Genomic DNA, 14,272 nt, shown 5'->3' on the forward strand with positions numbered 1-14,272 from the left:
ACATTTTGGTAATGATTATAGAGTTGCTACGCTTTCTAAATCGTATCTAACTACTAATGGAATCACCATGCAAAATTTAAAATCGATAGGACAATTCTAACATGTCTAAATTAACGAAAAAAGCTATCCGTGACGGACGGACGTACGGACGGACGGACCGACCCTAATTATAGAAAAGCTTCGCTTTTAAAAATGTGTGAGATAGTAATATTTTAGGAAATCTTCAGAAACTTGTATTATACACAGTTTAAAATTTTGCCGCGAGGTGTCTCAATATTGCTTTCGAATTCTAGATATTTCTAGTATTTTAAATAGATGTCAGGGCTTGAATTTCTTAATGTAAAGTATATGTTAATTGAAATGTAAAAATGTTAATTAAAATAAATGCAATGGACTAAATGATCGAAACAGTGCAAGTGTTGAATAACATTTTAATTGGATGTATAATTGAGCTCTCGTCGATAACTTTGCGCAGTGGCGATACAGTAACCAATGATCGAATAGAGAGGTGCTGTTATTGCTAGTTGAAAACTATAACCAATACCCCGCCCTGGAGATGTGAAATATCATCACCTGAGGCAATTTCTGAAGGCTCTTACGGGAGCAACTAAATATCCTAGAAATTAACTTATCAACGAAGGTGAAATAGAGCTTAAAAGATTTAGGATTTGTCCGTAACAAATATCTTTAATCTCTTTATAGGCAGTTATTTATATCGTACTATTGATTTAAAACTTACTTATTATAACAACTAGGTATAATTTGGATAGCGAATCAACTCTTCAATCATCACAAGAATGTCCGTAATTAAATTTCAAACATGTTGAAGATTCCATGGAAGATTTGGCATAGTGCATTAAACGGATAATGTAAATTTTAAATTTTAGCAGAAATCTGAAGAGATGGGACATTGTACAATAAAATAATGCATTTTCCAATTAGAATAATTAGATCTAAACCATTGGCGGAAAAGTTTTGACACTGGTACTTTAAAACAACTTACTCAAGATTTATTCTTAAACTCTAAAATTTAAAGTTGACGAATAGAAAAACAAGTTTTCTCGTATTCATTCGAATCCGGTGGATAGAACCGGTTCTCATCCATACGAAAAAACTATATCTAGCATCGTATTATATCCAGCTTTCTACGAATATAAAAATGTACAATCATAAGATTAAAACCAGTTTTTTTAGCCGCACCTCGGGGCTAAAGAAACTTATTTTTAATCTTATAATTGTACATTTTATATCCGCGGAAAGCGGTTTATAATACGATGAAAGAAATAACTATTAAAACTTTTGGAAGTGGATAATTTTCAGTCTAACTCTATTGACCCCTCCCTCCCCTCCCTGTCATTCTTGATTTAGTTTTATAGTTTGTTTATTTAAAAATGTTCAAACTTTATGAATAAGGAAATGATAAACATATTTGACAGTTAGGACTTTCAAAGACTTATTAGTAGTTTTCTTTTTAAACTATTGTTCTCTTACGCAGCGATCTAAAGGAATAATACAATAAACGATAAATTGATGTACATTAAGTGCAGCCAATTTTCACTAAAACCAATACAAATTTTGGAAAATAAGTACAGTTGTAACCTTTTATAATATAAATAAGGATTTTAATTGCCTTTTATCTAACAAGTGTATTTTCTCCATATGAAACGTCTAAAAACATTGGGTTTTTAAAACTAATAATTTTTGTAATAAGTTGTACTAAAACAGTAGCTTTTAGTCTTATTAGAATACAAATGATGAAAAACTGCAACAAATCTGTTTAAAGACATAAAACAGGAAAAAGTATTTGAATAAATTTTATGTCTCAACAGACATTGTCCCCAATAAAGAAAAAATAGTTTAAATAAAAAAAAGTGTCCTAATTTCTTCTCATATTCAACAACTTTCATAAAAATGATACTAAATACAAAAAAAATAATATCGTAAAAAATAGTATTGAATATTGTTTATGGATGAACCAGGAATAAAGACTGAGTAAATCTAGAATTTTTTTTAATTTAGTGATTTTGTAGTATGAATTAGCTTTCCTCAAATATTGTAATCTTACAGAAATATATTTTAATCCTTTTTTCTTCTTATTTATTCCTGTTATTTTATATTATATTCTATTGTTTACCAAAATTGCAGACAAAAACGAAAATGCTTTCCTATTTAAGTTGAATTATTCTTTCTTATTTGGGGAAGAAAAGATGAAAAGGAAAGTGCGATTCCTATCAATTTAATATGATAAAATTATTGTTTTACTATGAATTATTATTTAGCTATTTTTTATAAAGCAACTACAATATCATTCAAAGGAAAAAAATATTGACTGCACTTAATGTACATTCCCAATGATGATCCACAAAATTACCCCTGCTCACCGGTGTCCTGGATAGGAAACAGGTTTTTTTTGACATACGTCTCACAAGACCTATGTAGTCATGACCGGGAGACAATGACGGTTCAGTACATGACTTTCGTTAAATCACAGCTGATCATTTTTGTGGCTTTTTTTGAAAATTACTTTTATACCCAAATTTTCATAGTTTTTCCTTCAAAAATCACAATTTTCTTACATTTGCAGCTTAGTTAACTTAAATTTACACAAGAAAAGTATAATAAATACAGCTGAACTAAAAAACTGCGTTATCATTAATAACAAAATCTTTAAGAATCTTGAATAATCTAAGATTTGTAGTCTAGAAATGAAATAAGAGTTATTTGAAGTAAATATTTGAATTGATGTCTTAACAACTCTTGTAATTAACTTTTAAAAAATATTTCATATCCCTGTTGCATGCCTCATGACATATTATATTTTTAAAACAAGTTTCCTTGAAATATTAATAAGTTATCCTGCTCAATATTGGTTCCTGGCTGATTTGATGTCTCAACATCAAAACAATATCTGCTTGGAGTATAACATATATATATCCACAACCACAGTTGTCATGTTTAAAGTCCTATATTACCATATATACCAGGCTACAATTGAATATACAACCAGTCCTTGGTTCAAAAGAGCTTAGTAGAAGGTTAATATTTTTAACAAGTGGGATTATCACTTGTAAGTGTTTGACATGAACTTGGAATCCGTGTAAAGACCAGTCTATAGCTGGTCTTGATTGAGTCTCTGCCTTTTGTACACACTGCTTGTCTTTACTACTGATTAAATGTCATAGTGAGAACCATGGAAGGTTTTACATAGGTGAACCTACAGAATGATTATAGATACATATTGGATTCTAAGCTGGATGAATAATTTGCAAGATAGTGTATTCAAGATAGTGTAAGAGCAGCTAACTGACAGGAAAGCACTTGGCTCATAGCTTGAAGAAAATAATAGTAGCTTATTACTAGAGTGAACGTGAATGCTGGTTACATGATCATAACTGGATTTGATTCAAGTGTGATTTCCAATGGCGACTTTAAAATCCAATTTGAAAATAAACACAGGCAGGTTCTTTGTCCTAAGCAGATCAATACTACCCTTCCTAAAAGCTACCAGTAGTAAAGGGACCTAGGAAGGTGTTGATCAGGAAGACCAAAATATAGGATTAGCAAAGCAAAAATAAAGGGCAGTTTGTCTATCAAGTGGTGTTAAATTTGGAATCATAGACCCACCTGACTTTCAATCAGCAGAGTAGGCGGAAATCATGGTGAATTTCTGAGTAATAGAGAATAAGAGGATATGAGCTCTTAGCTGAAGTAACTAAGGCAAGGGAGTCTTAAAGACCATGTAGCTAGATGCATGGCAGTCTTGGCTTTCATTCATGGAAAGATCTCTCATGACAGTAGTTTGTTCATAGGAAACCAAAGGAAGTAAAAAGTAAGAATACTTGAAAGTTTATTCTGAATCTTGAGGTTATCCCTTTATATGGCAAAAGTCAAGCCACAAGTTCAATAGCAAACAAGTGCCATAAAGAAAGAGTCAAAAGTGTGTGAAATTGTTGATTAACAAACAAGGTCAGAATTCTAAACTGACTTCCATCAAGATTTATAGGCTGGGTGAAACATGTCAGCCGGCTAGAATAGAGGTCTGGCTATACCAGGGTGGAGAGAGGTACCCTGTTTAGTGGAAAGTATTATGAGGCATACTTGTTAAAGTTGAAGGACAGGGACGGTAACTTTAACATCTTTAAACAAGAAGTTTAACATGTGGATTGATAGGAGATAATGTTTTAGTGAAAGAAATTTGAGGGCAATAACTTTATGTTGTGGAGTCAAAGGCAAAGTCAGATAGATTGAATCATGTTAAAGCCAGGTGAAAGCCTATGGAGGCTAGAAGCAGTTCTGACGTGCAAATTTATTGTTGAACATTAATTCAAAATAATTAACTCTTACTCAATTTCTAGACTACAAATCTTATTCCATTGATTCTGAAAGATCTTGTTATAGGTGATAGCACAATCTTCAGTACAGCTGTTACTTATTATACTTTTCTTGCGTAAATTTGGACTAACTAAGCAGCAAATGTGAGAAAATTTAAATTTTTTTTGGGAAAAACTATGAAATTTTGGATAAAAAAGTAATTTTCAAAAAAATCCACAAAAATGATCAGCTGTGATTTAACGAAAGTCATGTACTGAACCGTCATTGTCTCCCGGTCATGACTACATAGGTCTTGTGAGACGTATGTCAAAAAAAACCCGTTTTCTATCCAGGACACCGGTGTGCTGTAGCATATATATGTTAGAACACTCAAATTAATTAACTAAAATTCATTGTCTTCTCTCTCTCAGATTTTTATGCCCATTCATAATAAATTTTTTTTTATGATTTTATGCAATTAACAGGCTTATTTAACTTTAAAATGACATAAAAAATGCCCGTAAAACTAATACATATTTAATATTAATTGTGCCACTTTGGTGTTTTTGTTGTTCCATCACTACATGTTTATGAAATCATTCTTATACTAAAGTAACAGGATGTTTGTCTGTGTGTTTGTACCAAAGGATCTCGCTAACCGCTGAACCGATCGGGTTCTCCTTAACAGGGTAGCTTCTCATAGGTCCTGGGAAGGTTTATAACTATTTTTTTGGGGGTGGGACACCCCCATTCTCCCAAAAAATTAAAACCTCCCCCCCCCAAAAAAAAAATTAATTTTTTTGAACTAAAAAAAAAAAAATTTACACCCCCCAAATTATTTTTTTAAAATTTTTCTTTTAAAATCTAAAATAAGAAATTGGGTTATCAAATTCGACTCCCCCATCCTCTAGCGTGACGCTTAAGATTTCAATTACTATTGAACAGATAAAGTTATCCCTGAAGGGGAAGCTTTACATAGGTTTATGGATGTTTTAAGGATATTTTTGTAGATTAAAATCTAGTGATGTTTTGGGGCTATATTTTTGCCTACTTCAAGAATGCTAAGGGTGCAGATATTATGTATGTTACCTAGAATTAAAAAACTTAAAGCTCACAATAAAACTTTCAAAATCTTAACGGTGCACATTGGGGCAAATCAACCAAAAAGGGGATTTAATTATTTAGTACCCTTAAAATTCATCTCACAAAAATAACTATCCATCTATCTATCCATCTATCTATCCATCTATCTATCCATCTATCTATCCATCTATCTATCCATCTATCTATCCATCTATCTATCCATCTATCTATCCATCTATCTATCCATCTATCTATCCATCTATCTATCCATCTATCTATCCATCTATCTATCCATCTCTCTATCCATCTCTCTATCAATCTATATATCGATCCATCTATCTATCCATCAACTATTCATCTCTTTATCCATCAACTATCAATTTATCCATCCATCAATCTATCCCTCTATCTATCCATTTATCTATCCATCTGTCTATCCATTTACTTATCCATCTATCTATCCAAATATCTATTCATCTACCTATCCATCTATCTATCCATCTATCTATCCATCTATCTATCCATCTATCTATCCATCTATCTATCCATCTATCTATCCATCTATCTATCCATCAACTATCTTGAATTTCGTGTTTAAAATGTCTAATTAGGGGTTTTGGTTATCAGAGCAATATGAGAATTTTTTAGTAGCGCAGCTACCCTATCACTAGCTTTTTGGGCCTTTTAAAGTGTAACTAGGTTAATTGTAGTCCGATTTTAGTGTTCAAAGTGTCAAATTTGGGGTCATGGAATTCATTTCAGTAGGAGGGGAAGGGATGGTGTAAATGGGGGTGGATGGGGATCCTTATTTTAGCAAGCTACAAGTTTCACTTTATTTTTATGTTTAATAAATCCATTATAAATGTGGGCATGATTAACATAAATTTTTATTAACTAATATCTATATTTATAATGATATTATGATTCTTGTTTACTGTTTATATGTATACTAGCGGCTTCGCCCCTAGCCTCTAGGGGATTTGCCCCAAGGGGTAATTAAACAAGGATGACAACATCCATGAAAGAAGTGAAGCTCTGAAATGGAAGGACAAACAAACATTAACACTTGTGAAGTGTCAGAACTGAATATTAATGCATGTCATACAAAATTGTAATTAAAACTGATTAAATACATGTTACTGTTTAAGGACATACTGACGTTTTTAGGACTTGATTATAGAGATGCTTCGCTTATAACAATAGATGTTATTGAAATAGGAATCAGTATTCAAAAAATCAGATGAATAGGATATTTTTAACATTCAAAACCATTATTTGTTGTCAAAAAAGTAAAAATCAGCTTGTTATAAATGGATGTACGGACTTTCTGGTAACGATTATAGAGTTGCTGTGCTTTCTAAGTCGTACCTAGCTGTTGTAGAAATCAGCATGAAAAGTTTGAGATCGATAGGACAATTTTAGCCTGTTTAAGTTAAGTAAAAGAGCTAAATGTACCAGACGTACGGACGGACCGACCCTAATTATAGAAATATGAAAAAATTGAGGGAGATTTTTATTTTTGAAAAAGATCTTTAAACAACCACAGGACCAGTAGATATATTCCCTGAAGAGTAGAATTCAATCAGTTTAGTGGTTAGCGAGATCTTAAGGGATGGGCGGACAGACAAACAGACATCAAGCTACTTTGTATTATATATTAACACCTATGGATCTAAGGAACAAAACAATAACCGATTAATATGTACATCCCCAACATAGGCGTCCAAGGGGGGGGGTAATGGGCCATTTGGCACCCCCAAAATTTTTTGAACAATACCCCCCCCAAAAAAAAATTACCCCTACCTTGGGGGTGCCGTAGGCACCCCGAACGATTTTGGGGGGGGTATTTACCCCCCCCCAAACCATTTTGGGGGGGGGTAATTACCCCCCCCAAAATAAATGTTCTTTAAAAAAAAATTTTTGGTGGGGGTATTTAACCCTCCCCAAATTGAATGTTCTTAAAAAAAAAATTTTACTGAAAATTTTTTTTTTGGGGGGGGGAGGGAGTAATCCCCGCCCACCCTCCCTAAACCATCCCGGGGATCTATGATGTAATTGTAAAGCACTGAAGATTCCATAAAATAGATACCTAACTAAATTAAATATTTCATTAAATAATGAAAAAGAATTTCTATAGGCGATTTATTTAGGAGGATGTCAGGGTGTCTCAAAACTAGTTATAAAACTTACCAGGACCTATAAGACGCTTCACTTTAAAGTATAATCATATTGGTTCATTGGTTAGTGAGTTAATTATTGTATTTTTATGTTCTAAAGAATGAGATACTACTATATATTTGAATAGTAGTGGCGCCCTTAGCATCTAAGAACTCGTGTTTTCTAAAGGGTAAAAAGGGAGGAGAAAAATAGCCTAAAACCACTCAAAGGATTGACCTATAATAGTGTGGAACCATCATGGGATCTATGTGAAGCTTTCCTAAAAAGGAGAACTCAGTATTAAAAGTAATGAAATCTGAAGCTATAGTCAAATAAACCTTACTTACTACTTTATGTTATAGGATAGTACTTATTAACTTAATAGATTAGGTAGGTGCTTTTTTTACATAATTAAATTACCCTCCCAAAAATTTTACCCCCGGGGTAAATTAGTTTGGGGGGGGTAATTACCCCCCCCCAACAGATTTGGGGGGAGTATTTACCCCCCCCAACAGACTTTAGGGGGGGTAATTACCCCCCCCAATCAAATTTTACCCCCGGGGTAAAAATTTTGGGGGGGGTAAAAAATATTTCGGCGCGCTTCGCGCGCCATTTTACCCCCCCAAACACGAATTACCCCCCCCTTAAATTTTTTTACCCCCCCCAAAAAAAAAAGCTTGGACGCCCCTGATCCCCAATATTGATACATATTTAATAAATACATATTTAATAAATTATATTACAAAATTATTTGTCTGTAGATGACAATTAGTGGTTGAAAAGTTTTGACACTCATCTTAATGAACCAACCAATAAAAAATCAATTAAATTTCCTGAAGTTCTTATGCTAACGAATATAAAAACGTTATTATAAAACTTTGAAGTTTGGGGACTAGTGTAATTAACAGTCCCCTCCCTTTCTAAATAAAACTGCTGACTTTAAACATGAATACCCTGTAACTACACAATTTAAAAACAAAGCATTACCAATAGACAGACAGATAGACTACTTTCTAATTCAAATTTAGAATGATTATAAGAACCTCACGTTATTTGCATATTAACTTTACCTTTTCGCAGTGAGGTAGGGGACATTGGGCTGTTTATAACACTAGTCCCCAAAGTTTTACAGTTGTGTGTTCAAACGTTTTAACTACTAACTTTAATCTACAAAAGGGGTAATTTTGTGTATTATCAAAATATATGTAATGCATGACTCATCAGAAGTTATTTTGTCTAATTACGTTAATTCTAAGAGATTTTATAATACTTTTAAAATTGTTGGTGAAACACAAAAAGTATGCCTTTTTCTGTAAGAAAATTTTTGCATTTCTTGACTTCCATGCATTAGAATGCTTACTTAAAAAGCGTATTTTTACGATTCCTTTGAAATCTGATGTACATTGGGTATGATAATACTCATAGAATGTTTAAAACTTGATTTGGGGGTGGTGAATTGTTGCCCCTTGTTGCCCCTATGTGCGGTGTCTAAAAAAGAGTAAATAAAGATGATTATAAAAAATGTTGTTTTTTGTTATTTATTTATTTAAGCTGAAGGATACATTTCAAACAAAGTCCTCAAAAATATATATTCTTAACAGTATGACGATTACAAGGGTTGTTTTATACCATAGACAATCATGGACAGAAATAAAACAAGGATGACATCATCAATAAGTAGCGAAGCACAAAAAAATAAGGATGGACAAACGGATAAAGTTAGCTATAGAGCAGGTGTTTATTGATCATAAATAAAAAGATTTTTTAGAATTTAAAATATTTTATATCTGTTTTAATTTATATGTTTACTAGCGGCTATGCCCCCTAGAGGCCTCTAGGGGCGCTTGAGGAGGGGTTAATTGAATTTTTTTTTTTTTGGGGGGGGGTTATCTAGGGGCGATTTCTTTTGGGAGGGTGTAATACCCTTCCACCAAATAGTTATGAGAAGCTACCCTGTAAAGGAGAACCCGATCGGTTCAGCGGTTAGCGAGATCCTTCGGTACAAACATACACGCAGATAAACAGTCATCTTGTTACTTTATTATAAGGATTTGCAGCATGACTGAAAGACCAACGGACCAAGAAAATTATATACTGGATGATCTTGGTGAAGGAAATCTTTACACAAATATATAGTTGTCTATCTTGAAAAACAAAAAAAAATATTACCCCCCCCCCCCCCCCAATTTTACTTATCTGTAGTTTATATTTGGACTACTAAATATCTTTTATTAAATAACATTTAAAATACAGACACACAACATACTTTTTTGTTAATGATTTTATATTTGTTAAACAATCAATTATTGCTCTTTTTTATTAAACTTTTTGTAAGTTTCTTAATGCTACGCTACCTATAAACAGAATTGTTCTTGCTTAATCCTATTATATAAAGTAATAAGCTTTTTTCTGTCTGCAGCGAAGGATCTCGCTAACTAACGATCATAAATGGTTTTCCTTTACAGTGAAGCTTCTTAAAGGTCCTAAGGTGGTTTTAGGCTATTTTTTGCCCATCCATATACCTTTGATTGCCCCTAGATGCTAGGGGCGCAGCTACTAGTCTATAATACAAAGTAGAATGATGTCTGTCTGTTTGTTTGTAGCAAAGGATCTCGCTAACTGCTGAACCGATCGGGTTCTCCTTTACAGGGTAGCTTCTCATAGGTCTCGGAAAGGTTTATAATTATTTTCTTGGGGACTGGGACACCCACAACCCCCCCAAAAAATTAAAAATACTCCCCCCCCCAAAAAAAAAAAAATTATTTTTTAAAATCTAAATTACGAAAAATGGGTTTGATCAAACCTTTTGGGGCAAAGCCCCTAGAGGCTAGGGGCGAAGCCGCTAGCTTGTATAAAAAACGTAATACTAGGAACATGTTTACATTGGTTAAGATGAAAAGCTGAAAATATTAGTTTTGTTGAATAATGTTTTTTTCTTAACTGTTTTTTTTTCAGCGTAGCTTCTTTACAACTCTAACTCAAGTCAAGCCCAGCCGATGAAATAGTTGTATAATACCATGAGAAATGATAAACTTTTTTTGTGAGTTGGGGTAAGGAGAACCTTTAATTAAACCATATCTTTTGGTAGGAATTTGGAGTGGGGGACATAACTACTTGAGAAAATTTAGATGCTCTAAGTAACAAGTACTGCAATTTATTTAATCGTCCTCATATGAATGTTTCTTTCTTTATTTTCATCTAAATTAAAGGCATTGGCAATTTCACGTCAACTGAAAATGGACCACCAATGAACTGTTAAAATTTTATATTTTAGGTTAGGTTAAATGAGCCCCACTTATAAGGAAGTTTAGAACTGCACAAAGGGCTTGGGATAGGATTTTAAACAGAAAATATGAGATGGGGGTGGGGGGTCAATAGTCCACTTTCAAAACCTAGGGATCATTATACTAGGCATCCTTTGTTTATAACCAACGTTCCTTTAAACATTTTTATGACTTATAATTGTTAATTGTGGTATTGTTTTTATAATTTAATATTATCTTTGCTAAAATACCCAAGATATGGGTTAAATATTCAGCGATTTTTAAAGCAAGCTTTTATTATTTCTTCAATTATCGTGTGTCGGTTTGTCCAGCTATGACGGATAGCTGTGAATGTTAGAAACAAGGAAACTTGATCTTTTCTTTGGGGTTGCTGATGGGGTACAGTTGGGGGGGGGGGGGGGGGTATAAAAGTGCACCACTCCAACCTGAAAAAGCTTATTCAATATTTCAGGTTGTCAGTAGTTTCTATCCCCAAACTTACAAGCCTTAGGGTTGATACTTTACACCCCCCCCCCCCTATATAAACATTTATGTATACAATTAATTGGAAAGTGTCGTTTAAATCTAAAATCTTTACCCAGATGTTTATTTGTTAATCCTTATCTAAAAGTAACAGGATCTTTGTCTGTCTATTCTGATATGATTCTCCTTTTCAGTTTTTCTTCTCCTCTTGTGTAGTTTGGGGGAGGTTACCACCAACATCCTATATATATCGCCCCTAGAAACAAAATCCCCTCCCCCCCCCCCAAATGTAGGGGCATGTGGTCGATTCGCCTAAATGGATATGTAAATCTTGTTTCTTAATATTCATATAAACTATCCTTGTACCTGACAATTTTATAACTTATAATTTCAATTGTAGCATTGTTTGTGTATAAATAGCCACGTAGCTACCCTATAATTGTGAATGTATGTTTTTCAGAAATATATTTCAGAAAACTCTTGAAATGATTCTCTAAATTGAACTCTAATTTTATCCGTCTGTCCGTTTGTTCATACAGCTACAGAAAAAACAAGGATGACAACATCCATAAAAGCGAAGCACTGAAAAGGTAGGACAAACGGACATTAACACTTTTACAGTGTCAGAACTGCATAATCAGAATATAAATGTATAAGAGTTGCTTCGCTTATAACATAATACTTTGTTGTCCCAGGAATTAATTAAAAATCAGATCAATCGGATGATGAGATCACATGAAAATTTGTTGTTAAAAAAGTAAAAAAATCGACATGTTTAAAGTGGACATACGGACATTTTAGTAATGATTATAGAGTTGCTACGCTTTCTAAATCTTACATAATTACTAAAGGAATCACCATGCAAAGTTTGAAATCGATTTGACAATTCTAACATGCCTAAATTAACGAAAAAAGCTATCCGTTACGGACGGACGGACCGACCCTAATTATAGAAAAACTTCGCTTTTAAAAACTCTATTTTAGAATTTATTTGAGTTGCTAAGATTTATATTTTAATTTTGATAAAGTATATCATTAACAGTTTTTAATGCGTTGTTTTGCATTATAATTGTCCAAATTTTATAAATGCCAAACATCTGCAAAGAGAAAACATTTTTAAAATTTTTTAAAGAAGACTGAAAGAAATATTTTAAGGCTTTTTATGTTTCTTTTAACACAAATCTTTTATTTTTTCATTCTTACAATAAAATGAATAAATTTTGAAAGAAAATCTATGCAGTACTATCTCTAAATTGGACACAACCCAATCTTTCCCGATTTTGTATAATTTTTGAGGAACACGATTCCAGTGACGTCATATTTTTCTTGAAGGTGGGAAGAAAAAAAGAGATGGGAGAAAAGGGGGTTTTTCCCCATCTCTTTTGAAGAGATTTTCTTCCCCCCTTCCCTTTTTCGGGAAAGAAAAATATGACGTCACTGGAATCGTGTTCCTCAAAAATTATACAAAATCGGGAAAGATTGGGTTGTGTCTCTAAATTGTAAATAGATTATAATAGCCATCTAAATACACAAGTCATATATTTATATATCATGAAATTTATAGCAGCCAGGCTATGGAAGGGGAGGAGGAAGGGTAGACTCAATTTGCTTAAAGTAAAAAACTCCTGTATTAATTAAGGACAAGTATTCGGAAAATAAAATAAGATCCTATTATATAAAATTTATGTTTATTCGTTAAGATCTTACTAATCACTGAATCGATTTAGTTCTACATTTTATGATTGCTTCACATAGGTCCTGGGATGTTTTAGATTTTTTAGTTTTGAAATTATTCTGTCCCTTTTCGTTCCTTATTAGTTTCTTAAATCTTTTTAATCTGTTTTACTAATCATTTATCAGAATACATAACCCTGTTCCAACTTCTGACATAACTTAAATGTCCCGCTGGGGTTAATCCTTCCTAATTTCTTTTTAAAAAAAACCTCACCACCCTCCCAAGAATCTTTATGTGGTAGCGCAGCTACTCCATAAGTATGTTTGCCTGTCTGAACGTTAATTACTTTTTCTGCCATAGCTTCTTAATAACAGCATGTAAAGTGTTTCAACTTAGTAAAAGACATAATAAGAAAAATGTATAAATTTGTTAAATGATTTAAGAGCAATGAGAAAGGGGTATTTTGCAGTAATTTTGAGAGATGAGATTACATTTATAAATTAGGCTTTATTTTTTTAAAATGTAGTAGGCATTATATGAAAAAGGCGTTTTTTGAGATAGGCGTTTTCTGAGATGGGCGTTTTTTGAGATGACCCGACATTTTCTCCTTTTGCAGTTGATAGAGAGTTTTCTCCACCAGGTTGTTTTTATTCTTCCTGGTTTTCTGCTAGGGTTGGGCCGGATACTTTTTGGCTGGATACCGGATATCCGGCTGATTTTTAATGCCGGATATCTGGTTCTGGCCGGATATCTGGCAAATGTTCGATATCCGGCAATTTACCGGATATCCGGCATAAAAAATCAGCCAGATATCATGTAACCAGATAGTTTTAATATCCGGTATCCGGCCGGATAACCGGCCAGACCGGATATCCGGCCCAACCCTAGTTTTCTCTTTCTTTAGGAATTCAAAGTCAGGGCTTGATTGGTTTAATAATAATGTCCTTTCTTTAGAGTGTGCCCCAACCATCTCCATTTTTTTTGTTTTATTGTCAATTTGCCATATCACTGCCCTCTAAAAGCTCAGCATTTGATATAATGAGGATCAACACGTTTTGTAAAGTCATTTAAAAATTAGCTTAAAAACACAAAATAAAAATATCCTTTCAATTTATTTTAGTTTATGTATCAACTGAGTATAGCATGCTGTCATCCTTGTTAAACTAATGTTTATTCTCAAAATGAAGAGCTAAAGCTCCTTTGGGACTAATTTAGACTATATTTCATTTTAACTTCCTGTGAAAAAAAAAAATTATTTAGCGCCCAGCCTCTTAACATTCGATTTCTTCACTAATTTTTC

At 33.1% G+C, this 14,272-nt stretch overlaps 1 non-coding gene across 1 annotated transcript; it reads left to right on the forward strand.

The window, feature by feature from the left end:
- Positions 1-463: 463 nt before the first annotated feature.
- On the forward strand, positions 464-604 carry LOC145320402 (U4 spliceosomal RNA). The gene has a single exon (XR_013880188.1). It is a non-coding gene; the product is annotated as a U4 spliceosomal RNA (small nuclear RNA).
- The last annotated feature ends 13,668 nt before the right edge of the window (positions 605-14,272 follow it).

The sequence above is a fragment of the Acartia tonsa genome, chromosome 5 (assembly GCF_053477335.1).
Source record: "Acartia tonsa isolate MP-2025a chromosome 5, ASM5347733v1, whole genome shotgun sequence".
Classification (NCBI taxonomy): Eukaryota; Metazoa; Arthropoda; class Copepoda; order Calanoida; family Acartiidae; genus Acartia; species Acartia tonsa.